Genomic DNA, 26,170 nt, shown 5'->3' on the forward strand with positions numbered 1-26,170 from the left:
GCGGGCCGATCACCCAAGAGGGCCACAACACCCACCGCCACCATCCCAAGGTCCATCCCCCACACCCCCGGGTTCCCAGCGCCCCCCCTGACCAACAGAGAGGCAGCGCAGACAAAGACAGCAACCCTCCGAAAACGCACCAACCTTACGGACCCAACACCAGAGACTGTCATTGCCCACTACAGGCTCAAAAGGACAACCCTCCTCCACATCCTGACCACCATTGTACACAGGCTGATGGTACCAACTCAGCGGACAACCAACACCCAACCTCAGATCAAGCTGCTGGCCGTGATGCACCTGTTGGCCACTGGTACCCTCCAACCAACATCCGCAGTCGCACAGCCAGCCCAATCCAAGTCCCCACAACGGTCATGGATGACACCATCAGCTTGGTACACCATTATCTATACTTCCCTCACACTGCGCAGGAACAGCCGGAGACCAAGCAAAGCGTCTACGCCACAGCTGGCTTCCCGCACTTGTCAGGGAGCAATTGACTGCACACATGTCCTACTTGTGCCCCCTGGCAACACTGCACACAAAAAGCGCAACAGAAAGCGCAAGTATCCCACCAATGTGCATGCAATATTGGTCCACCGAGGAATCCCATCCCTGTCAATGGTGCCACCAATACTCCAGGCAGTGTGCATGATTCCTACACCTTTCGACAGTCCATCATCAACCAGCACTACCACGATGGCACCCACGGAAATGCACTGCTCGTTGGCCAATACCAAATGAACACACTACATACCTAAACTCCACAATCATGCAACTCACAACTCTGGGGATGCACACGACACAACCTCACATACAACATGCACCCCCACCAGACATGACAGCACAACTTACTGTGGGGACCTGGGCCAGCCATGAACATTAGCCATCAACGGCATGTCACTTCAGCCACACAATAGCAGGATGTGGGAAGAGGTGGGGACCAGACTTGTGTGAAGGAGGCAAGTGACCGTTGAATATGAATGTAAACAATGCCAAGTGTGGCGTGGTTGTGCTGGACAGACTGCAGTATGCAGACCACCCACATATCCATGTCAACAGACCCCGCTGGAGTATGGAATGCAGTAGACAGTGGATGCCACCATGTCACCCCAGCTAGTGGGGAGATCAAGGAAAAGTAGCTTGTTACGTTCCCCTCATAAGCGTAAGCGGAGTGGGCTGGCCCAGCGTATGCCAGGCCAGGGTAAGGGTGTGAATAAAAGGCAATTAACTCTGGGCGCGGTCCTCTTCCGGAATGCCCAATGTCTCTGCCAGGGCGGCATCTCTCACCCCACCAAGAGGCCGACTCTGTGAGCAGAGTTGCCTGCGACCCGGTGCGCCTGCTGCATCCCAGGACGCTGGTCCCCGAACCTGTCCTGCCCACCTCTCGGCCTCAATGCCTACCTGCCAACACTGGCGTGTGTCAAAGAGGGCCCACACCATGCCGGTGCAATCTCCAAGCCCGAGGGCCGCGACCTTAGCAGCCTCCTCCGACCATCACACCTCTGCGAGCAAGGCCTGCAGTACTCCTTACACGTTGACGTACTTTACCGGCAGACACAGCGGACAAGTAGGTCACACATTTGGAACTGAGTCTTGATTTCACCATGGCAGAGTACATTATTAAAGCATGAGTTCATGTCACTATACTCCCTTCGATGTGGTGACACCAAGTCTGTGCATAGCATCACAACCACACATGCATGTGGGCCCACGGGCACTACTGCCCTCGGCCTAGGCTGCTCACGAGTTGGTCACAGAATTGAAACTGAACATTGATAATGCAAAGGCAGATTACATATCATTGCACGCAAGGAGAGGCGCAACAGGATGACCCATTGCATCTTAGCGGAAAAAAAGGATAATCGTTACGGAGGTGATCGAGCGCTACCGACAATTGCCCTGGTGTCACAAACTCTGTACATCGCGACCCAATGGCACGTGGCTGTGGGCCATTGCTGACCGCTGCCTCCGGCCTACACTGCGGTCCAGTAGGTCACAGAGTCTTGATTTAGCAATGGAGGCGTTCATATCAGTGTACCGGCATCATCGCAGCCTGCATCTCCTCTCAGCCCCGGTGCCACTAAGTCTGTTCCCCGACATTCATGGACACTTACTAGTCATACATTTGTGGCATCCGAGTCTATGGACTAGGGGGTAGTTTTCATCCTCCTGAAGCTGATCCCGAATTGGTTCTGGCAACGAGGCTGTCGCTTTCCACTCTACCATTTGCTGCTTCGGGATAATATCAGAACTTCTGCATCATGCCCTGGGGGACACTTTCCACTGTCCCCCGCAACCCTCCACAACATTCACCTTTGACATCAATGAGGACCCGCCCAGTCTGCGTGTCCCTACCTCAATGCACCTCAAGTCACTGTCCCGTGGCAGGGTGCCTGTGCCAGTCGCTGTGCATCCGGGACCACTAACTTTGCGCTGGTCAGGTCATGGACCTCTTCTTCTGAGATATTGGATGGCCCCTGAGGCGATGGCCTTGGATTCATCAATGCCATGTGTCTGTGGCCCTGCGCTGTCCGCTGGCTCCGGCCTCAACTGCCGCCCACCAGGGTTCACACATCAAATCGAGCTTTGACCGACCCGGACATGGCATCACTGCAGGAGGCAAACGCCACCACCACCAGGACAAATTCTAACCACCAGCTGAGAGTGTCAAAACGGTCGTAATGGAAGATGGAGTTGCTCGCACCTGTCGTGGATGCCATCTTCTGCCTGATCCCCTGCTCAGCACTCCAGGTGCCACTAACTCAGTGCACCACAAATTATCGACTATAACTGTTTCGGTTATGTGCTGTGGAAAGCTCACACAGCAAAGTCACCTCAGGCAGTGTGGGAGACCTGGGACATCGATGATGATGATGCAGGTATGACACCACCCCACTGCATCTGCATCAGGAATGTCCAGAAGGGACACAATCCAAGACATTCTCTTCACATGGGTGCGCTCAGCTCTAGTGCCCCAACCTCAGTGCACTGAAACTCACAGACACTTCAGTTTGTATGTTGGGCGACCTCTGTACTTGCTCTGGCTCCCTCCATGTTGCTCAGCAGTTGACTCTGTTAGGCAGGGGTTTTCATTTTCCATTGCCCTGGTGTCCACTGTTCAAGTTGTTGCCAGCACAAAGCACTCCATACGGGCTGGCTTACACTCACCCCACACACTTCCAGCACAGGTGTTATTGTACATGTGGCCCTGCTGATAAAGGGGCCGGGTGCACGTGCCCGTAGCCAGTTCCACCAACTACATAAGTGTGTCCCTCTAGTCTTGTTATATGCATGAGGGCCCTGGGCCCTGCAACATTACATTGTGCTGTGTACAGCAGGCGCAGACATGTCACCACATGCTGCGGGTTGGAGCTTGGACATGTAGCTTTGTCGTCACCCACTCAATTCATAAGGGGAGTGGCCTGGGTAATCGTACACAAACCCAACGTGGGTGTGTGGCTGCTATTTGCATGCCCCTGGGCTTGGTTCTGTACTGTGAATGTGCATCTGCCTGTGTCTCTATGGCAGTGTGGGCCTCCTATGTGGGGTGTAGGTGGTCCCTGACAGAAAATAGACACCCATGTATGTGATCTAGTTCGCCTTCCATGGGTTCAGCCACCTCCTTTTGGCGTTCTGACACTTGGCATTGGGGTGCCATGTGTGGGTGGGTGAAGTGTTGTGATATAGCTGTGCTAGCAGATGCTTCCTGCTGTGTGGTCTGTTGCACGGTCTGTGTTCACCTCTAAGTAGCTTGGCTGACCAGGTCCTGGTGGTGGGTTGCATGGGATGTCCATGGGCTGTTGTAGGGTGTCAGTTTTGAAGGTGTGGTGGTCCTCTCCGGCATCACAGATGTGTAGTCTTCTGTGCTCTGCTGGAGGTGTTGTGCGCCCCTCTGCAATGTGAAGGGGAAATGCATGTGGACATTGTGTGGACATGTATATTGGCGCATTGTTCTTGTTTACATGCAGACTGTATGACAATGCTGTTTGGGAGGTGCAGGATTTGGATGCGGGACTGTGTACATATAGACCACATGACGGATGTGAGGTTGTATGCGTGCATTCCCATCTCACAGTTTCCTGCTCTGTTGGATGTAGTTGGCCTGTTTCTGCGCGTGTGCAGAGCCAGTTGTGTCCTCTGTTCTGCAGTGTCGGGGTTGCATATTGTATCACATTGTCGTCAATGTGGGTGTGCTGTTATTTCTATATGTGTGTGCTGCAGTGTGCCACGGGGATCAGGGACATGATCCAGGGTCATTGTGGGGATGCAGTGTGCTACACATCATTGTGCATGTGTGTCATTGTGCCCATCTCCCGTCCCCCCAGTCCCTGGTCGTTACTCACTCTGTTGATGTTGTCAGTTCCTCTCAAGCTGTGTCTGTACTCCCTACTCCTTGCACCTTCTCCACACTGATGACTGTGTCCTCTGTTTCCTCCGAGCGCCTCCTGTGGCGCAGGACTCCCACCTCCTGTCGCCGTTGCAGCCTTCCTGTTGGCAGCGGGTTTGTGCCTGGTTTTCACATCATGCCAGCGCCTCTTGGCCTCCTCGATTGGCCTCCTCGACACTCCAACTGCATTCAAGGTAGTCTAATTGTGGGTCAGTTGATGGTAGTGTTCTGTCACCTCCGTGACGCTGATCCGATTTTCCTGAGGGCTGCACCCCATCTTCCTCTCCCTCTTCTCCCTGGCCTTCCCCGACCCTGTTGATCCTTGCTGGTCGTCTGTGGGGGCTGTGAGGTTTGCGTCGGCGTCTGTGCTAGGTCAAGGTGCATCCATGTTGCTATGCACTTTAGATTGTTTCTGGTGTGTTGTATTTCTAGCTTTTGTTGTGCATTTTCCCGCCAGACCCGTGGAATTTGCAGGCCTGTTGCCGGTTTTTGCTGATTTTTGTACAGCAATTGGCCTCATAGCAGTATTTTTTGCGTTCGAGTTTTGCACTTTTGCAGCATGGCTTTGATTTTTACGCAGACATTTGACGCGTTATCTGGATGCTATCGCATGGTACCGCTGTGTTGAGAATGCTTGGTTAACACGGCGTAATTTTCCATAGATAGACTTCGATTTTAGAAGTTGCGTTAAGTAACTTTTGCAATGGTTATCACAGATCTTGTGAATATGCCCCATGGTCTTAACTTTACGTTCACAAAACCCCACTCCACATCGAAAGAGCCTCCAAGATAACTGTGAAAGAATATAATCCCTAACTTCTTTGATGCCTATGTAACCACTGGACATGTCACAGTGGTATGACTGGGATTAAATAATTAATATAGCTCCGTCGTTTTGAGAATTTGTTTTTTCACAGTTTACCAGGTAGCTCAATTGAACTGCTCTGTAATATTAGAAGATATGCTGACCTGGAAGACCTCCCTGGTTTGCAGGCCTATAAAACATATTATTGGCTGACTCAAGAGGCTTTCCCCTCCGTATGTAGTTACATATTAAATCTTGTAGTTTTTTCTGTACCATTCTTGAGAATGCCATTTGAATAGTTTAGAACAAATATAAGATTTGGGGCAAAATCAACCTTTAATGGTAGCCATTCTACCCAGACAAGAGAAATAATACAGTCCCCCGCTAGAGAGCAGGTGCTTAAGATCTGACAAAAATGCAGTTATTAATTTAATATAACCTATTCATTTCCCCAGGTAGGTAAGTGTGTCAACTTTCCAGTCTAGGTCTATAAGCTTTTTCATGTTGTCTATTTGTGTGTGGCTAGATGTAACAATAGTGCCTCTGATTTTGTCATATTTATCGCAAAGCCCAAGCTGGACTAATGTATTCACAACTCCTCAAGCAATAGAGGCATGGTCTGCTCTGGGTTCAGAAGGTTGGTGGCAAACATGGTAAACTTATATTCATTGTATCTCCAATGGTAAGCTTATGTTGATTGTCTTTCCACTTACCTCCTGCTATCTCCACCATCCAGAGAATAGCGTTTGCCATGGGCTCCATTGAAGGAGCCAATAAAAGAGTCATGAATGGGCAATCCTGCCTCGTGCTTCCCTCTAAATGTATCGGGGATGACCTAATTTTGTTGATTTTAATGTGTGCCCTGGGGGATCTATAGCTACCCAAAACCCACCAGACCAAGTGTGTACCAAAACCTATCTCCGGCAAAACCTTAGTCATGTACGTCCAATCAACTCTATTGAGCGCCTTTTGGAGTCAAGGGCGAGTAGCAGAGTACTGTTTCTCTTTCTTTGTGTGCGTTGTAAGATATGAATAATTATTTTTGTGTTATCACAACCCTGTCATCCCAGAATAAATTCCCACTGATCTGGGTCCACTAATCGTGGAAGATATGAGGCTAACCTGGTGGGTACGATTCTTGTGAAAATCTTCATACTAATATTTAGCAGCGAGATTGGCCTTTAGGCATATTTCAGTTGTTCATTGTCTGGTTTATGTATCACAATAATAGAGGCGCCCCTCATAGTGTCAGTGATTTCCCCATGATGACAAACTCTGTAAATAGCCTGCATAAAGTAGGAGCCAACGTTGAACTAAAGGTCTTGTAAATAAGGGCTGAATAGCTATCTGGCCAGGGAGCCTTTACCAGTTTCAGACTTGAGGCCATAAACTCTTCTATGGAAATGGTAAACACAAGGGGATCCACCTAGTCTTTAGTAAAAATGGATTATAGATTTGAGCTCAAGTATAGGTCAATGTCCGATGGCGACATGGTAGAAGTTACGGAATGTTTTGAATTTGGCTTGTACTGAAAGATTAACTATCCTGTATTTGATGTAATCACCTTCACTGTAGTTGAGGCCACTTTCGCTCTCATTTTACAAGTCAACAGCTTGCCCTTCTTGTTGTTGCAATAGTATTTTTTTTAATACAGAGTAAGGTGTATTCCACTTCATGTCAATATAAGGATCTCACTTGAGAGAGCAGGGCTGTAATGTTACGTCTGTGCTCAGCGCTTCTCTTCTTCTGACCGCAAGCTTCTGAGATAAAGAGCCCATGGAGAACCGTCTTCAGAGGGCCCCACAACATGGTTGGTTTCTTACCTGGAGTGTCATTGTCAGCTTTGGTGTCAGTTATGGCTTGTTTAAGCCATGAGGTCTTGGAGGAGAAAGTCATTTAGTTGCCATGTATTATCTTGAATTGGATGTTTTAGGCCGTTTAATTGTAGATATCTGCCAAAGTTATATACCCAATGTTAATGGGTTTGTGCAAAGATGCTCTGGCTAATGAGGAAGCGCCTATGTTTTGTGGGAGTGTGGACAACAGGGGGAATCCACTGCACCCCAATGTGTTTCCCTTCATGCATCTAAAAGGGCCACCTCATTCAGACTGCCTTTAAAACCTTGGCTATCCACACCCTTGTCATCAAATCCCTGTTGATAACAGTTTTCATGGCTGTCCAAGACTAAGTTTATACCACCTCATTAACATTTCCCCCTCTGCATATGAAAGGATTTTTGCAATGTGGGATTAAAGAAACCTTTCTTGGTGTGTGTTGGGGGCGTCTATAGAGACTGTCACTTAAGTAATATGCGCCATTGCAACTATCAGTCCCAAAATCCTCTGCTTTATCTGGAATTATTTTTTTTGTTATGCCAGCAAATGTAGTAGAGCTGCATGCAATTGCACATTTAAATAACATACAATTGCCACCACTGCTCTCTTTGTAGTGGGGATGAGAATAACTGCTGTGGGAAAAGTCTAGAGGTGAGCCTAGGCCAGTATGCCCTGAGTTTCTTGCTATAAGCAAGTCGGCCTGACCTTCTTTTAGGAGGTTCAGCATTTCTCTCTGTTTGATGGCTTAAGGCCCTTGACATTTAGACTCGCTATTGTGACATTTTATCCATTTTAGTCTTGTCTGCTGACATGCAGCTCGATTAACCCCCAAAATGTGTTTAGTGACCTGTGCCCTTGCTTACCCTTTCCAGTACCAATAGCACCATTCATGCCTGCTTATAACCCTACTAAGGAGTGAATCCCTGCCTAAGGGGCTTCCATCTGAAAGTGGAACAAAAGTCATTGTTATCCCTTCACCCCTAACCCCAGACAACAATTGCATCAGTCTCTCTCCTCGTGCCCCATCCTCACTGTGTGAAGCAACTGTCAACACCTTTGTCCAAGTAGTCGCACCCCATTTTTCCCACCCTTCTCCCATGGTTTTTTTGAGTCCCACGAAAATATACGTGGAGCCTCCGCCCCCCTCTCTTCAACAAATCGACTACTATGGCCAACCTCCTTAGGACCCAACTTCCCAGGCCTCTCCGCCCCCACTTGCCTGAGCTTGGTATTCTTCATTTAACACCTGCTTTCGTCTCAATATCTAAGCAACTAGCTGGGCTGGAGTCCATAATTTTCGCCCCTTCTTGTAACATTTCACTCTTGGTTTGATCTATTTCTTTCTTGGAGGTTGGGAGTCTACCTCTGTCCCATCTAAATGTACACTACAGTGATCGTATGTTAGTTTGCCTCTGACTGGTGAGAAGCTTGTCTCACTGGTAGTCATTGATGTGTCAACCCAATATGGCTGCTTCCTCTTCTGGAGACCAAACCAGATGCCTAAAATTGTCCCATGTAAAAATCAATTTTACATGGATTCCCCTATTAGTAAGATATATTATGTTCTCAGACAAAGTTTGTGTTTTGCCAGAAGTCTCTCTGCCTCTTTTGGGTAGAGTACGCACAAAATCTTGAAGAAAACCCTCCTTGTGTCCTTCGTACATCACATGGTGTAAGGAGTGAGTGATGGTCATTATTTCTCCCTTGTCTTCAAAGAAATTAACATGTGTGAGTTTGTCAGGCAATGTCTCACATCTCAGGCCCACTCCCACAACTCTATGTGTTATGTTGAGACAAACAGGAGGTGCGTTTGGTTGTATCCGTACATTGTGGGGTGGCCCTGAATAATAGTCTGAATTTGTGGGAAGGTCACATATGTGTATAACATTACATCTAGACAGGTATACAAGGTCCTCTAGGTTACACTGAATAGCAATTGTTTGACCGGGGCACTTTGTTTCCCAGGTGGTAGATTTCTTCCAATCTTACATCAAGAGATTGTTAAACTTCGTCAACCCTTGCCCCTAGTTTGGTTACATCATTTTGAATCTCCTTAAGATATTCCTTTAGATCTCCTTTGGTACCTTTAGCAGTGAACATATACCTGATGGAGAATTCTTTCCTGTTTCTGCCAGCAGCCATGGGGGTGTTTGGGTCCGGTCCTTGGAGGTTTGGTGGTTCTGTCGCAGGTGAAGCTGCAGGTGTGGCAGGTGAAAGGTCTGTGAGTCCATTTCGGTGTGGCTTGGAAGCAGGTGTGGTTTCGGCTGGTGTTGAGTGTGTAGAGTATGCTGGCGTCATAGTGGAGTCTGGTGTTGTGGCATTCGCGGGGTCCAGGGGTTCTGGCGCTGGGCACGGGCTTGCCTTAGGTGCGCCAGCGCCGCGACAGCGGCGCGACCGCTGCGCGGCCTTCATAAGAGGTGGGTAGAAAGGGAGGAGCAGCTGGGAGGCGGGAGCAATGTGGACAATAGGTGTCAGGGGGGGCTGCAGGGATGCAGCGGTGGGAACGAGGGAGCGGGAGACGGCGCCGGCAGGAGCAATGAGGCAGCTGGCGACTGTGTGGTGGTGTGGGATGCGACCTGCGTGCGAGCAGTGTCAAAGGTCCCTCCAACGCCACTGTGCAGCCCCCTTAAGAGGTAGAAAGGGAGGGAGGAGCAGCTGGGAGGCGGGAGCGGGATGGCCAATGGGTGTCAGGGGGGCAGGGCCGCAGGGACGCAGCGGTGGGAACGAGGGAGCGGGAGACGGCGGCGGCAGGAGCAATAAGGCAGCTGGCGGATGTGTGGTGGCGCGGGGCCAGACCTGCCTGAGAGCAGTGTCAAAGGTCGCCACATTATATTGCTGCATCTCAGGCTGCTAATCTCCCCCATGACATCACAGCAACAATGAGGCTGGCTTCACTGGCAAACATTAGCATGGGGGCCAGCTTTAGCCCCGTTTGTCCTGGGTGCCTGACTACGGGTCCACATCATACGGGGTTTTACATGATTTAAGTAGTCATTGTGTAAAGAGGGGGAGGTCTGTACTCATCCTTCTAGTGCCACCACCTTGTATTGCTGGACTTCTCTAACCAGGCCGCTCGCCCATCCCACAGTGCCACTGTACCTCCAATGCATATGAAAAACTGGCCCACAGATGCCCAGAGGGGCTATATCTACTCTCCCCATGAGTCTCCAGCGCCCGTCTGGAGCCAAAATAGCGGCAACGATGTTCTGTGCACTTAGTCCACTGTTCCAGCTGTATTCAGCCACTGCTACCATGTCTCAGGGTCCTCGAATTGAGCAAGCTTCCTAAGTACCTGATGGGGGACAACTACTCTCCAGGATGAGAGTTGCAAAATTGCTTAGTTTTGCCGGGGACAAAGAGGAGCCCCTAGATATATGCCCCCTGCTCACTCCAATAATGCATTGACCACACACCCTCCTTCCTTCATCAGTTTTAAGTTCTAGACTGGGATAAGACCTTCTGGTGAATTTCTTTGACTGTGAGTGTTTTGGCTGTATTATGTTAAGTCTCCTACCATCATAGTCTCAAAACTGACTCAAGGTATCTTCAAATGGCTTGCGGACCCAAACACCTGGCGATGCAGAAGTGGAAAAGAATGTGCAATATGCGATGGTTCCATGCTAATGAACACCTGAAACCGCAAATGGTCAATGAGTTAGATACATAGACCGGGCATTTGTAAACCCAAACGGACAGATTTACAAAAAGTTTGCACTGTGTTTATGTCACTAAAGTGACGCAAACCAACACACAATGTTTTTTGTTATTTACTTTCTAGCGCAAAACTTGCCTACAAGTAATACAAAGCAGTGTGAAGCATTGCTTTGCGTTACTTAGTTTCAAGGGGACGTTACATGGGTGGTCCATGGGTATTCCCATGCAGCCTCCAATGCTTTTTGATGCAAAACCTTATCTACCAAAAATTTGAGACAGGGCTTTCCATAAAAAATGAATGCCACTTAAAGCAGGCGTTAAAGCGAACAACCTTTTAGTTTCTTCTTTCTTCTTCCATTTTGCATGTGTGCTGCACTGTCAGCACACAAACAAAGCAGGACATTTTTATAAAAATTGTCTAAGCAAAGTATTTTGACCGGAAGGGAACCCTTCCAGTTAAAAACCTATGGTAGAGTCATGCACACACCATTGCACTATGGGGAAAAGGTGTGTGGTTGGCACTAGGCAGCAAATCTCTCTAAATCTGATGTTCTGCTCTCTCACGGAACACAGAGCAGCTTTTTTGGCTACTGCGCTGTGTTAGACTTGGCATTTCTGGTGGGTTTATCCCTAGACTTTTTTCTTTTTATTTGCCTTCTGTTTTGGGTCCTGTTTTGCTGGTTTTATGACTTAGAGCCTTAAACGCCTACTAATCAGTGTTAAAGTGCATATGCTCTCCCTGAAAATTATGTTTATGGACTGGTGATTGCATGATTGGCATATCTGATTTACTGGTAAATTCCTAATACAGTGCACTGTGCATGCCCATGGCCTGTAAATCAAATGCTGCTTGTGGGCCTGCAGCACTGATTGTGCCACCCACATGAGCAGCCTGTATATGTAACACAGACCGGCACTGAAGTGTCCGTGCGCAATTTAGAACTACCATGTTGCCCAAACCTTCCCTTTTCTTACATGTAAGACACCACTTAGGTTAGCCCAAGGTAGCCCCATGGGCAGGGGGCAGGGTATGTGAAAGGTTGGACATGCACTGAGTTGTGTGACTGTGTGAAAGTGCCCTCTTTCTGCATGGTATGCCGTCACATTTTCCTGAATTGGTGTTGTTCTTTGACTGAGTGTGCCCTGGGCTCCTGCTAATCAGGTACCCAGGGCTTATGTTCCTTCCCTAAAACTGCATTGAAGCCTGAACCCAATTGGCATCTCTAGCCACATGTCAGCTCCTGGTAAACGGTACCACAGGTACCCAGGGCACTGTGACCAGAGAAGGCCTCTAAAGGCTGCAGCACTTATTGTGCCACCCTTTGAGGTCCTGTAACCTGACACGTACACACTGCCTTTGCAGGCTGCGTGTCTTGGTGCTGAACAAAGTGAAGAGTCGACATGGCTCATATCCCTGTGTGCTATGCCCACAAACAACTACCCTGGCATAGATCAGTCACCCCTCTAGCTGGGTGCCCTATGCCAGTGATGAGGGTACAGGTGGATGAGCACTGTACCCCTACAGTGCCCAAGCCCATTCCTGGGCCCTGTAAGTGCAGTGCTGCCATTAAGAGTATATGGTGCTGGGAGTTTGTCATTACGAATTCCACAGCACCATAATGGCTACACTGAATACTGGTTAGCCTGTTATCAAACTTCTCAGCACATTTAACCCACACTGTTGCCAGTGTGGCAGTTAATATAAAATGCACGACCGAGGGCATCTTAGAGATGCCCCCCTGAAACTCAACCAACTTCTAGTGACCCGACTGAGTGGCTGTTCAGGCTTCCACCGACAGACATGTTCTCAGGGGCCTACAACAATGCACGTCCTGGGATGAGGTGCCAAGCCACTTCCCCAGGATGAGCAGAGTTAACAAAGGGGAAGCTTCAAAGGCATGCTGCGTTTGTGAGCCTCCCCGGACCATTTGCTGCTTTCAGCAACTGGTCCCCACTGGTTCTACCCCCCACTTTGGGCGGGAGAACTGGGAGAAAAAACAAGTGTGCCCACCTCTTCCAACTCTACCCCTCAGGTGGGAGAGACAAGGTGAAGTACAACTCTGAGCCCCCGTCACCTTTAGGATGGGGGGACCCAACCAACCAGGGACAGGCTCCTGCCTCCCTCCCACTGGAGGGTGGCACAGGGACAGGACTCATTGGTCCCTGCCCTTTACCTACCTGTAATGTCCCTAAATCTAGTATTTAGGGGGCACCATGAACCTTGCTTCCTCAGATCCAGAAATGACAAGTAGAAAAGAAGAAGAAGGACCAAACAGCCGTGCAGTCATCTAACAAGAGGAAGACGCCCACTAACTTGGCTCCATCCCTACAGGCCTGTCTCCCCTCGAACTTGCTCCTGCAAAATCCTGGTGTGGCCTGCAGCCAGCAACCTCAAAAACCCTGGAGGACTTGCCTGCCTTCACTTCCAAAGACTGATTCTCCAGTGAGCACCGGATTTGTTCAACTGCAACCTCAGGCAGCAGCCGTAAACTGGGAATCCAGCCCACTCTGCACCCGCCGAACCCGGCCCGAGCTCGAGTGGAAAAACACCATGAGGAGGTCCCCCTGGCGATCTTGACCTGAGATACAGCGACCCCTGACCTGCCTCAAGCCTCCAGTCAACTCCTGCAGCCTAAATTCAGAAGGCCCCCCTAACCGCGATCAGGGGCTGGTAAGAAGAAGCGAACCCAAAAGGTGCCCCTGCACCCGATGCCCCTTGGCCTTGTGTCGACAAACCAACGGTGCCTACCCAATCCTTAACTTCACAAGTTACCTCTCAAAGTGGTGGTCGCACTCAGAAGGCCTTTGTCTCCCTGCCTGCAGTGCTTTTGCAAACCGGAGGTTCTCCATAGAAAACAACAGGGCGCCCATTGTCAAAACAGCACTCTGCAGCTGGCCACGACAGTGCAGCTGAGGGTGCACCTTTAGTGCTACTTTGTTTCCCCATTTGCCCTGACCTAAATCCCAGGAGCTTTGCTCCCACAACTCAATGGCCTGCTTGCCAGCAGCCACCAACTGGAGGCCCCATATCCCACATTGGATAACATTGGGCCTCCAATACTCGGCACCCGGCCGCCCTAGTGCAAGGAAAAGAGCTGGAAGAAACTGGAGCAGGAGTACTGCCCCTTTGCACTGTGCTGTCTGGGGTTGGCCTGTAGTAGCTGTTTATGCCAAGGAGAGGAACTGTGTGTGTATATCCTACTTGAGAAAGTATCTCCAAGAGCTTGAAAGTGGAGCTTGCCCCCTGTTCAAGAAGTCTCAGGAACAGCAAAGACCTCCCCATCCTCTGGGCACCGTCTCTGGAACTGCTGTCTTCAGTCGCCGCAGAAGAAAGGAGCAGCCGACTCTGTCACCAAGTCCGTTGCAGGGTTCCGTGTCATGAAGGCACTGCAGAAGGCCCTGCCACACTTCGCACCACATCCTTGGTCTCACCAACGCTTTCTAGACGATCGTCACTGAGCCCGTCCTGTGCGCACCTCTCTCCTCACCGCCTTGCCTCACCCTGCCTGGACGTCAGGGACACCGTCGCTGCACGACCCGAACATCGACCGGCTCTGTCTCCTACACCACAGCCTGCCAGCACCACATCGAGCACCGCCTCAACCCGCACCCTAAGCCTCGGTCTCACCGACGCCATCTGGACAATCGTCGCCAAGGCACTGCCTGCACCGCATCGTGAAGGCACCTCACCCTGCACCACTTCCTTTTTGCAACGCAACGGTTGCCCCTACCGACTCATAACAACATGTTGGGCGCCATGAGAAAGGTACTGTTCACGAGTCTGTCAATGCTTTAGCTGGTCCGTAACAACGCGGTCGACTGGAACTGTTAGACTCTGTTTTCAGCTACCAACTCGGAAGAACTGGAGTTTTCAGCTATTTCTGCAATTTAAAGGTTATCTTGCAAATTAACTATTTCTTCACTATTGTATGTTGGATTTTTGTTGTATTTGGTCTTGTTTGTTTAGATAAAGTTTTGCCTATTTTTCTAAACTGGTGCGGTGTCCATTTGTAGTGTTTTCACGGTGTTCCTGTGTGCTTGCACAAATGCTTTACACACGGCCTCTGAGATAAGCCTGCCTCCTTGTGCCAAGCTCCCCAGTGGCTGAGCAGGGGCTATTTTAGAAGTGTATCCCCCTTACCCTGACTAGGAAGAAGGGTCCCTACTTGGACAAAGGTGCGAACCATTGCCAACTAGAGGCCCCTATTTCTAACATGCTGCATTCGTAAATCTGCCCCAAAGAGTTGCTTTTTTAAGGCATTTTGAAGGGTTAATAAATATGTTGGGTTAACTCAGTACAGGTTCCATATCATCCTTGCTCCTGTAGGATTCAGTTTTTTAAACCTATGCACATGTTGCGGTCATGTATGACAAACTCAATAAAGGTACTGTATCTGAAAGTTCCACTAAAATACATCTCTGGGCCTTCAGGGTTCTCTAAAACTGTAGAAATTCTACGACAGTGTGAAAAGTTGTTTATTGCCAACACCCAACAAGATAGCTTCAGGGAATCAGAGTACTAAGAAGAATATGTGATACTGCAAATGAGCAATATGGAATAGGAGTGGAAATGTGCATATTGAGCACTTATTGAAAAATATGTGGACAAAATATGAATAATGCAAATATGTTTTAGAAAATACAAAACAGTGAGAACAGACTTCATGTTAGAAGTTATCATTAAAATATGCTTTGCAATGAATCTGCAGAGAGTGTACATACAAATCGTACAAGCTCTGTATTTGCACTGGACAAGAAGCTTAAAATATAGTTTGAATTTGCAATCTATTACATTGCTAGCAGTCACAGGTTGGAATCTCACAAAGGTAAAGTGTGGCACATGTTCTCCGGATAACCACACAAAATGGTATTGCCTATATAAACAACAATGATTAAAAAATAATTTCACTTTAAAACAAGTTGATATCCTTAGGGTGTATATTTGTTTCCAGAGTGGGGCTGTCAGACCCTCACAGGGTGACTAAGCACAGGCTCCACAATGCACCTTTTGTGTTGCTTCTTCACTGAGGTTAGTTGCAATGTGGCCCAAAGCAGAAATGCCGTAAGACACATTGGGTCAGCTTTTACCAACATTTTGCACGGTATTTGCATCATAAAAGTGTACAGTGGGTACAAATGTGAAACAAACCTACACAAAATCACAAAAGTTGTATATTGGCTACAAAAGTGATGCAAACCTGTACAAAATGTTTTTTTATTATTTACTTCTTTTGAGCTGGAAATTGTCAAAAAGTAGCGCAAAGTAGCACAAAGCACCGCTTTGCTTTACTTAGTGTCAATGTGACATTACATGAGTGTTCCCATGCAAGCACTCATGTTTTTTGACTCAAAACCTGATCTACCAAAAATCTGAGACAGGGGCTTGCTTCAAAAAGTAACGCCACTTAAAGCAGGCATTAAAAAGAGCAACATTTTTGTTTCTTCTTTCTTTTTCGACTTTGCATCTGTGCTGCAAGATACTCCAAACATACAAATTAGGAAATTGTTCAAAGTTGTCTAAGCGTAGTATTTTGACTGGAAGGAAACCCTTACAGTACAAAACCTATGCTAGACTCAGGCACACAACCTTGCACTATGTTGCAAAGGTGTGTGTGAGGCGCTTGCCAGCAAATTTCTGCACTGGCGCTAGGGAAAGAGGAGAAGATGAGATCGCAATCTCTCTCTTAATATATTGTTCTCTTGCCATACGTATAAGGAGGAGACATTTTTTCATTTCTCCTTACTTTTCCCAAGTGCGTGCGTCTGCCAATGGCCGACGGAGCGCCGCCCACTCAATAGAACGCCCGCACCGCGGCAGAAAAACCGCTGTGGTTAAGGCGTTAAAATAGTCTAGGCATAGCATTTTGTACTGGAAGGGAACCCTTCCAGTACAAAAATCTATGCTAGACTCACACACATGCCCTTGCACTATGACACAAAGTTGTGTGCATGGTGCAAAATTCGGCATACACGCTTGGAGAGGGAGGAGAGTTCCATATTTCTGTAGAAATAGTCAAGTCAATAGTTTATTGTATATGATTACTTAAAATCATTACAATTTAAAATATTTAGACATACATGATTGATAAAAAAACTCCAAATAAATACCACTCAATAGCAACGAGCTATGCGATTTTTAAAATTCAAAGAACCTTAATAATGTGCATGAGATGTTAACTAAAAGTTTGAACAACCTACGAAAGTTCTATTATTCAGATTTTTCAAGGAAGTCAGGCGACTAAATTTGTCCAAAAAATGAATTAACTAGGTCCTGTTAAGATAAAATGTGCCTCTACAAAGATGCAGAACTTTACATTAAAATTTGATCAACTACAATTGTTCCATTACTCAGATTATCCCATGATTGGTTAGGCTTTTAGTCCGCTTATTACCTGAGCTTGTGAAGTGGTGCCTTGCTTGAACTAAACCCATGCCTACCTTAGTCATGCTTTTTGAGTTTCCTCTAAATCAGCTTGCCTGTAAAGTTTCCTTACTTTTGCTAGATATTTTACGCCCAAGCTAGCCAAGATTATAGAGGACCCTTCCAACCAACGTATCACAGCTTGCCTGCATGTGCGAATGTTCAATTAATTAAAAATGAGTTTTAAAAGCAGACTCCTTAAATCCTTGACTGCGGGGCAAGCAAACAGCAGGTGAGTTAGTATTTCATTACAAAAACCACGTAGGCGACAGTGTGCTACTTGTTGGTTGCTTTTCCAGGAATGCTGTAGGTCTTTTGAGTCATGCATACCCAACTGGTAATCAATAAAGCTCTTTTTTAACTCATCGCTGAAATGAGTTACTAAGTAAGCCTGAGGCTTTGTTGATATGTAAGTGTTAATCTCAGTCCACCCATGCCGGAGTTTCGAAGTTGTTATTTTATCTTCTAAGAAAGACTTCCTCTTTGCTATGTTATTTACCGATTTACCAAAAACTGCCTGGTCTACCAAGCTGTCGCCTGTCATTTGTATGTCGAGTTCCGCCAATGATTTTCTCAGATGGGCTCCCCATGAATTTGGAATGTCTCGATCCATCTGGCTTTTAATTTCTTTCCAGCATAGACTATTCAATGAAATTCGCAAAATGTATGGCATAACTTCACGAAGCCGCTCATGCTCCAGAATTTCTGATTCTGAAGGCCGAATTCCAACTGAACCTGAGCTGGGGAGGCATACTTTGGTAGGTTGAAAACGGCTTTATAAACCTTTGTCTGGATTTCTTTTAACAGTTCAACCTTTGTACCGCACCAGACTACTAGGGCATATGACAATGTGGGAAGAATTGGTGCTGCCATCACTTTTTAAAAGATGGGCATGGTTCGGGCAACCCAATTTTTAGGTCTCGTGTTTGGCAGCGCATGCGCTGCATGCAATGAATGCTCTGTCTCAGCAAGACTTAAAGTAATCTGTATATTGGCTTCACCTCCGTGTAATTTCTCCTGCCCCTCATGATTGGTTTAAGTTTGGCATTGCGGTTGTTTTCTTGATTTCTGTTGGCTGGTGGCCCTATGGTCACTTCTGTGTAGTCCCGAGGCTGTGGCGCCTAACTACAGTTTCGCTCCGCTCCTACTTAATTGCGTGTTTTGTGCCATCTGGTTGGGGGCATTGCCCCCCTCCTCTCCCTCGTTCAGCGCGGCCACTTGTTCTAGTTTTTCCCGTGAACCACCGGTTTTCCAGCTTGTTGCATTCTTCCATGCTAAGCACTGTCCTGCCATCTAGTGGTTTGTTTGGATTATGCACTTTGTTATTCTTTTCCCAAGTCTCTAGTTTCGGCCATATGTTAACTTTTATCAGACAGAATTAATTTAATTTTGAGCGAGAGGCTGCCTGTAGATGGTGTGTTTAGGTAGTGCGCGCCTGTGTGTATATTGTTCTTTACTGTTGCCTCACTTGCGCTTCTCTTCCCCTTGCAGGCAGCAGCCGCCCTCCGGGTGCAGCGAGTGGGACATGGCTCTCAGCGGGACGTTGCTGCCCTACATCTCCACCTTCTCAGCAGGCAGCCCTGAGACAGGCAAGTGCATTCAATATGAGTATCCGTGCCCCACCCAGTCCACACTGGGCTCTCCCAGTGCAAAGCGGCGCTCAATGCCCCTCCCCTGATCCCGATTAACCTGTATATGCTGCTGACGCCTGTAACCTGAACATGCACCACTCCTTCCAAGCACTCCCTGAAATTGCTTGGCTTTTATGTGGGCATAGTGCTTCCTTAAAACACGTTTTCCCAAGTTAAGTTTAACTTTGCCTAACTATAACGTGGTATTCCAAACTTATTTTTTACGTGCGTCAGCCTGTGTTGCCTTTCCCAGTTCTTTCAGAGAGACAATGGTAGGGTTTCGGTCGTAGTGGGGCTAGGGTGGCGTAATTGCTGTAGGTATCAAGTAACTTCCAGAGTTGGGAATGGGAGAGCACCGGTAATTCTGCTGTTAAAAGGGTGCTGCACTGAGATGTGGCACCATCAGACTTTCAGGGACAGGTGTCGAGGACAGTCCCAGTGGTAGGGTTTAAGAGGGCACAGCTGAGAAAATGGATTGGAAGGTGTTGCCCGTAATGAAGTGTTCCGGACTCGTTCAAGAAGGGTGTTTTGGGTGCATGCTGATAGTTGTGGACGAGGGGACTGCCAGTGAAACTGTTGAATTCCCAGTACATCGGGAGTTTGAGTTCACCGACAAAACTTGAATTTAAAGGGTGCTGTCTGTATTCAAGTGCACTTCTATGGGAGGTGGTTTGTGAGCACTGTTAGTGATTGGGTCTTGGTGTTCACTGCTTGTAGCATGGATGTAATGGTAAAGATGGAAGTTTTAGGAATGTGAAGGCGCTGCCTGTGTTGAGGTGCCAGGACAGTTCCTTTAGTAGATATGCTTTGGCAAATCCAGTAGTGGAGGTATGTGTTTGCTGCCAGTTTTATATTTTCAGGGCACACTAAGGGGTGGATGTTGGTGGCACTGCATGCAGTGGCTTCTTAGATGGCTCCACCTGGGGCAACGGTGACGTGTCAGGGCAGTCCAAGTGGTACTGGAAAAAGGGTGCTGCCAGTTGTAGCCATATGGGGATACTGCCAGAATTAGGTGGGTTGTAGGGAGTGGGTAAAGCTTTGGCACTGCCCAGTGGTGTGGTGCGTGGTGTTCCTGCACTGTTGCATCCCCAGACTGTCTTCTGTATTAAACTTCTTTTTACCAGGAGTTGTGTATGGAGAGGTAGATATTCCTTTCTGCATGCGTTTGTTTGATGTTACTTCAGACTCCCAGGCATGACTGTGGCAGGGCATGGTGTACATGCTGTGGCTTTTCAGGGTAGGTGCCTGTCTGCAACTTCAAACACAGCTGGGTGTCAGATGGAGATGGTCGTACTCCTGCAGCTGATTTATGCTCTGTGCCTGGGCGTACCTGTAACTTCAACTTCTGACAGCTTGTTTTCTTTTTCTGCAGAGGTGGAAGGAGGACTTTGTTCACATAAAGCGGATGCCCGCCTTCAGCCCCTTTCACCCGGACGCCCCCCAGCAGGAGTCCCCCACCATCTTGGCTAGGAGAGAGCCTGAGGAATTCAATGACCTGCTGGACTTGGACTTCATACTGTCAAACTCGCTTATCAATCAAGAATCCTCAGTGGTGCCTCCCCATCTACTGCCAGTGTGTCTTGCTCCCCTCCCCCAGTCGGAGTGTCAGCCAATTGTAACTTTTCCTATCCTCTTCGCGGACCTGACTCAGCTGGAGGCAACCCTGCCATGTACTCCTCCCGGGACCTCTCTTCCTCCCCTTTCAACCTGGCCGATATCAGCGACATGTCCCCCTCTGGTGGATTTGTAGCAAAACTCATGCCGCCTGACCATGACCCTGTCTACATTCACCAGCAGCAGCCCACCAGCCTGCATGGGAAATTTGTGGTAAAAAGCACCTTGGAAATGGGGTATTATAGCCAGGTCATTGAAGTCAGCAAACTGAACGGGGGGATGAGCAGTCCAGTGGGCGCTTACTGTGGTCAGACGATGCCCAGGGTGTGTCAAAAATCAAGCAAGAGACCTCTGCCTTCTGCACGATGGGCAGGACACTTGATGGTCTTGGGTCCGGCTAAAGATCACAAGGGCCCTCATGACTATTCCTTGGGAGGCCCTTTAAGTAGGACCAACCAACCCTTGACTCCAGAGGAGCTGATGACCAGAGACTGCCACCCATCATCTCAGGGTCTAACCCACCCACCACTGCCACTAGTTTACACCCCAGCTGGCAGCTTCCCTCAATTCCAGCCGGAGCAGCAGCAACTGCCACCGTCAGCACTCCATTACCAAGGTTAGTCTTACCTAAGGATGTTTGAAGAGCATTTAAACGTGCATCTGTTGGTACAAGGGGTGATGCTGACTCCGCCCTCTTCACCTTTAGAGCTAATGAATTCCAGAAGTTGCTTGCACGAGGAAAGCAAACCAAAGAGGGGTCGCAGATCCTGGCCGAGGAAAAGGCCAGCGACCCACACCTGCGACTATGCCGGCTGCGGCAAGACCTACACTAAGAGCTCTCATCTCAAGGCACACATTCACACACACACACACAGGTGTGTTAAAAAGGGTCATGTCAGGGTTAACAAAGTTCCTTAATAAATTGAAAGAAATTCACTGTGATACTTAGTTGTCATTCCTATTAGCTATTCAGCTCTCCTAGATATTCTGACTATAATAATGATTCCTCACACATGCCAGATAGAGGCCATATTTGGGGACATCGTTGCATAAAGTTACCCCAGGGCAGCTTGGGGTGGATTACATGCCTAAAAAAATTAATAGTAAAAACACTCGTTGGTAATTTTATAGACTCGCAGTTTAGGACAGTTTGTAGATCAGTACGGCTCAGGAAAGAAAATCAGTTTTGCCCTGTGTCCAAAAATAAATCCCAGTGGAGATACGGACTGTAATTTGTTTCTTGCTGAAGAATGGCAGCACAGAACATTATCCTGAGTCACACTGATTGAAGAATAGGTTTTGGTCATGTTGTAAGTTTGTGAGTGCAGAAGAGCTGACTTGGAGATTTTAGCTCATCATTTACAGTACTGGCCGGATAGCAAATTGACAACTGTGGAACTAGGCCAGCTGGTTTCTAATCCCAGATTCCCTAGTCAAGGCACTTACTTCATCCTGTGCAAGTTATTACATCTCCATGTACTTCAGTTTGATTATCAACGCTGTGCAATAACTGGGCATTAACCCCTTAATGCTTCAATGACATGAGACAAGAGAACTGCTCGCAACATCAAGTTCTTGTTTGGTTCCCTGTGTGGAGTTAGTGTGTTAACCCCTTCCATGCTGATGACGAACCCCAGACGTCATGCACTACGGTGCTCGTGTGCTGATGACGGCTGGGGTTTGTCACGGCCCGCCCCTGTTCATGTTGTTTACAGCACACCAGGGGAATCGCGGCCGCATGGAAAGGGTTAAACAGTTTACAAAATTTATCTGTGCTCTCCTTTATTTGTAGCTTCAAAATATGTGTCTGGGAACATCTGTCTGAATACTGTCTTCTAGGCATTTCATGTAATTTGTTATGTTTTTTTTCTGTTGCAACCTGTTGATATTTGCATTCATGAGTGGTGGCTTTATTTTTTTAGAGTGGAATACCATTTTCTGCCCCAACAAAATGGATATTTTACACTGATGCCCCCCTTAGGAGTAATAATAAGTGCAGAAATTATATAGTACATTAGCTTTTAGGGCTACCCAAATTTAGTCCTGTGTGATCTTGCAAGAAAATATACAAATGGTTGAATACTTATTGAAATAATTTGTTGGAGAAAACAAGTACTACGATCACCAAAATATAAAATTACGTCTTGCATCAGTACTGGTACAAATAAGGGCATCATCTAGAATTCTAAATAAAAATAAAATAAAACTCTACATCCAAAAGAGGAAACTTGGATCGAGAATGGCACCTCTCTTAACCAACCTTCCTTTCAGAAGAACACACTTAGGTGGAAAAAAAAATCAGCACAAACCTGCAAACTATTGAGAGCCATAACCAATGAAAAAGGGGGTAATTAGCAACCACCTAGAATTCAGGGAAGCAATAAACACCTGGTGGCCTACCAAAATATGATCCAACTCATTCTCAGACCATAGGTCATTCAGGCCACAACACTGCAAACAAGCATTTGCAATGCAAAAGGTCTAGCATTTGCGAGAGTTTGAGCTATCTTTATTGTAAATGATATTCCCTTTTATTTATGTTTTGGTTTTTGAAACATAAATAAAACCATTGTCATTTATAATGCCAATAGGTCAAACTTGCGTAAATGCGAGACCTATTGTTTATACAGTAATCTATATACAAAAATTAACAATCGCGTTTTTGCTTTTAAGTCCATTTTGTGCTCCTTATATGTTGAGCCTCGCCCCAGTTTTAAGCCGAGATATTTGTAGGACGCTTGCTCTTCTACTATTGTCCCTTTTACAAACCATTTGAACTTGTTTTTTTAGGGTCCACTAGACATACAACCTTAGTATTCTCTTTATTTAGTTCCAAATTTTCTTGGTCCAAATAGGTTACTAAGTTATTGATCGCTCTTTGTAACCCGATAGGGCTTTGGCTCAGCACCACAATATCATCTGCATACTGTAAGAAGGGAATTGGCTCTTTGGACAAGTTTGATGGATGGCAATCGGCTGCTTGCATGTATGTAATGATCTCTGCCATGAACAAGTTGAATAGGCACGGGGCCGGAACGCAGCCTTGTTTTAGGCCTTGCTGTGTGTAGATACTGGTGGTGGAACTACGTCCGTCGCCTAATTTCACTCTTGCCCAGGTTTCATGTATAGGGCTATTATTGCGTCCAGTAATTTACTCGGCAACCCCCAGGCTCTTAGTTTTTCCCAGAGACAATTTCTGTTTACTCTGTCGAATGCGGCTTTCAAGTTGACAAAACATGCAAACAACCGTGTTTTCTTTTGTGCCGCTTTTTCAGTTAAAAGTGTCAAAGTTGCCAAGTTTGTTAAGGTGCCCATCCTTGGTCTAGCACCCATTTGAAACATGGTGATTAAGCTAATTTCATCCATCCAATCTTGAAGATGAAGTAGTAGGCAGGATCCACATAATTTAGCCTTTACGTCAATCAACAATATCAATCTGTAGATTTCAGGTCTATTGTGATCTCCCTGTTTTTTGGGGGGGAATGTGTTTATTTGCATTTTCTTAATCACATTACAAGACCACATCAGATATAAAAAGCCTCTTGTTTCAGTTTTCTTTACAGATAGAGCAAGGTCGTACAATATTGGCACGTAAATATTCAATAACAACGGATATTGTCTTACAACGGAGTCCCTCATCTCTCATCCCCCCGCCCCATGTATTGCCCCATTTCCCTAACTACTGTGAATCTGTGAGTGTCAAACAATAATAAGTTAGCCATGGCTTCCATATTTTCCCCAAAAATTTCAGGCACCCCCTTGCTTTATATGTTTTTTTCTGTCCATCTCCTCCGCCATTCCTCCAGTGTCGGATTAATCATCGCTCCCCAAGCCTTTGCCATGTCTCTTTTGGCTACAACCAGAACCAGCTGAAGGAGCATCAGTTTTACTTTGGGGAGGTCAATCTCCGTGGGAATACCCAACATAATGAATATAGGCTCTGGGGGTATTGGTTCATTCAATATAAGTTCCAGTCCCTTCAGAAGTGTGCCCCAGTATAACTGCATATGCGCATCCCCAAACAGTGTGGAAGAAGGTCCCTTCCATAGTTTTACATTTCAAGGAATTGGGGGACTCCGCTCTGCCCATCTTATGCAGTCGGGCTCTATCATAGTACATTCTGTGTAGATACTTAAATTGAATCAATTGCAGCCTAGATCTAATGGCCACCTCCCTAGGGTGCATCAGGGGCATTTCCCAGTCTAGATCTTCCAAGTCCCCCAGATCCGCTTCCCAGTGTAGTCACAATTTTCGCAGTGGGTCAGGTGAGTTATTTATGATTGTCCTGTAGGTTCACGACACTGCTTTCCCTACTATGTGGCAAATCAAGAGTCGCCCTTCTAATGGAGCATATTCTAGGAGGCCTTCCATATCAATATGTTGGGCCCGCCAGGCATGCCTCAGTTGCAGATACTTAAAGCGTTGCGTCATGTTCATATCATATTCTAGCTGGAGGTGTGGGAACGTCACCAACTCTTTACGATATATGATTTCCTTGAGCTGAGAGATACCCACCAGATCCCACTTCTGAAAACCTTTCAACTTGGGAAATTCCTTAAGTCGTGTTCCCACCCAAAGCGGGATTTCCTTAGTCACCTGGTCTTCCCACTTCATGCGACTCTCCGCCTTTTTCCATGCCATTATCGCGATTTGTGTGGCCAGTAGCAATTTTGCAACACCCTTACCTCCGTAAAGGTAGTGTATGTATGGCCTGTGGAGGAACTGTGTGTTCTCAAGCGCATATGCCGGATGGTCCCTCACACCAAAGGCCCATTCATTAATTACTATCAAGTGAGCCACCCAATAGTAAGCCTGCAGGTCCGGCAGGGAAATGCCACTGCTATATTGGTTGCATTGCAGCTTCCCCACTGTCACACTGGGGGCCTTACCTTATCAAAGAAATTTCCTTAGGATGTCATCAATTTTACTGAACACCTCTTCCAGGATCGGATGATAGGTATTTTGCATGGCATATAAAAACTTAGGAAGGGTTACCATTTTGAAGAGCGCTGTTCTTCCAAGCAGTGTTAGTGGTAGGGAGGCCCATTGATCCGCATCTAAACGGAATTCCCCCAGTACCCTGTACAAGTTTAGTTCCAGTGCCAGTTGCCTGTCTAGCGTAATGTGGATACCTAGATATTTTATCCCTGTGGTTGCGACCAGTAGTTGTCTGGGATAAACACTATTCTCGACCTCTTGCTCTATCGTGTATACACTTGACTTCTCCCAGTTAATTCTGTACCCCGCATACCTGCCATAGTCCTCACAGCTCTCTACAATATTAGGTAACGTTGTTTCTGGGCGTATAACATATAGCAGTATGTCATTAGCATATAGCGTAATGCGTTCATCCAAATCATCCTTGTCATTCACCCAAAAGCCACTTATGTGTGGATGTGCACGTATAATGCATTCCAGGGGTTCCAGGACTATTGCAAATAGTAGTGGGGACAATGGGCAAACTTGTCTAGTGCCCCTTTCGATCGCAAATATCCGGCACATCACCCCATTGAATCTGACCCTAGCTAACGGTCCTTCCTACAGAAGAGCTATCCATCTCCTGAACTCAGGACCAAATCCCAGTCTCTCTAGTACAGCCATTAAAAACGGCCAATGTACGGTGTTGAATGCCTTCTCGGCGTCTAGGAATAATATGAGGTGCAGGTCAGTCCTATGTTGTACCCACTCCAACCAGTTGGTGATTCGTCTAAGATCGAGTCTCGTTGACCTGCGAGGCATAAAGCCCGACTGGTCCCTATGAATAATTCCTGTTATAACCGTGGTCAATCTGTTAGCCAGAATTCTGACCAAAATCTTCG

The 26,170-nt window shown here is 47.2% G+C and overlaps 1 protein-coding gene and 1 pseudogene across 2 annotated transcripts in view; one reads left to right on the forward strand and one right to left on the reverse strand.

Annotated features, from left to right (window-relative positions):
• Positions 1 to 26,170, reverse strand: part of ADGRG4 (adhesion G protein-coupled receptor G4) — a 1,454,718-nt gene that overhangs the window by 946,263 nt on the left and 482,285 nt on the right. The gene's annotated exons all lie outside the window — the stretch shown is intronic.
• On the forward strand, positions 17,769 to 21,269 carry LOC147718695 (Krueppel-like factor 4; annotated as a pseudogene).

Source organism: Lissotriton vulgaris, chromosome 4_1 (genome assembly GCF_964263255.1).
Source record: "Lissotriton vulgaris chromosome 4_1, aLisVul1.2, whole genome shotgun sequence".
NCBI lineage: Eukaryota > Metazoa > Chordata > Amphibia > Caudata > Salamandridae > Lissotriton > Lissotriton vulgaris.